General features: G+C 45.8%; 1 protein-coding gene across 1 annotated transcript in view; it reads left to right on the top strand.

The window, feature by feature from the left end:
- The first annotated feature begins 668 nt into the window (after nt 1-668).
- The window catches only part of LOC105910601 (apelin receptor A), a 2026-nt gene continuing 1370 nt past the window's right edge, over nt 669-1324 (top strand). The window contains exon 1 of the mRNA XM_012839325.3: nt 669-1324. This exon is cut by the window's right edge and continues 1370 nt beyond it. The gene's annotated coding sequence lies outside the window, so the exon portion shown is untranslated.

Raw genomic sequence — 1324 nt, 5'->3', positions numbered from 1 at the left:
TTATCATGGAAATTAATCCTGAAATGTGAGAATTAAATTCTCACATCCTTTGAGCCGCATGTTGGCCACTTAATCAACGAATCAGTAGGAATGTTAACTTTGGCTTATTGCTGATGATCAGCCCCTTCGTGCTTTGCAATGCCACATTTGTTTGATATTCTATTTGATTGAACGAATCACCCTTACATATAACTGAAGGCGATTCATAAGACAAATCTGTCTATCAATTTATACGACCGCAAGCAGGCTACCTAAAGAAAAGAAAAACATGAATCACAAACAAAAATAACGTCTCTGAGAATTACTGTATTTTTCATATCAGAAATTTACTAGCCTACTAATTTTGACGAATTATATTAAAACCATGTCCCGGTTGTGGAAGTAGGCTATTTGAAGTGACTGGTTGACACCCACACGCAATGTTTGAGTGCCAAACCGCATAGGAAATCACAATGCACGACACTTAACACCATGTCTTCAACATTGTCGTTTCGACGACCCAAACTTTTACGTGCATATGCAAAGAAATGCAGTAGCATACCTGCCCGGACTTGTTATCTCTGGCAGGTATAGACCCCGTCTACCTGGATGCGGTGATTTTAAAGGCATTTACGTTCATTATTTTTACTGCTACCGAGAGGTACATTAAAAGACAGGTTCATGAGTCAAACGCCCCAGGTTCTTCCAGACGCTCTCTCGCTAATTCAATTTTAGCGTCAAGTCAGGGCCGTTATGTTTTTAGCCAATAAAATCATAAGGCTTAGATCGTTGCAAAGTGGGGTTATAAGAAATATTGAGGAATGTTGACTGCCGCATTGCTTTTTCGCTGCAATCTCCTCATGTCCATTTAAATGAGCCTATTTGTTAATTACCTTACTTTCAGCTCCTACTATCAGTGCTGCACGTCGGTGGTGTGCGGTCGCAGATAAAACCGTAATCTCACTTGAAAGACTCGAAGGCCATTACTTTTTCATTAAGAAAAACAACACTGTTAAGTCATTTGGTGTTGACTCTCCAAGCGCAGCCGGAGCTCGGCGCGGGTGGGAGTCGAGGGGAGGGGGGCGATGGAGCCGAGTGGGGGGATCACAGCCAGGAGGAGGGGGTTGGTGTTTTCGGGGGGATGGGGCTCTGTTCAGGGGGTGGGAGAGAGGGGTGTGGGACACCGAGTTTAAAAGGCCAGGCGGGGTGCGCCCCCCCTCACACACAGACGCGCTCTCTCTGACTGTGCGCCGACAGGACCAAACTTCTCCCAACTTCTGCTGCGCAGAGCGGATCCCCCAGGCAAAGCAGAACAGAGCAGCTTCTCTCTCTCGCAGCGTGCATG

This window comes from Clupea harengus, chromosome 7 (assembly GCF_900700415.2).
Source record: "Clupea harengus chromosome 7, Ch_v2.0.2, whole genome shotgun sequence".
NCBI classification, from domain to species: domain Eukaryota; kingdom Metazoa; phylum Chordata; class Actinopteri; order Clupeiformes; family Clupeidae; genus Clupea; species Clupea harengus.
This window is presented reverse-complemented; position numbering and strand designations above follow the sequence as displayed.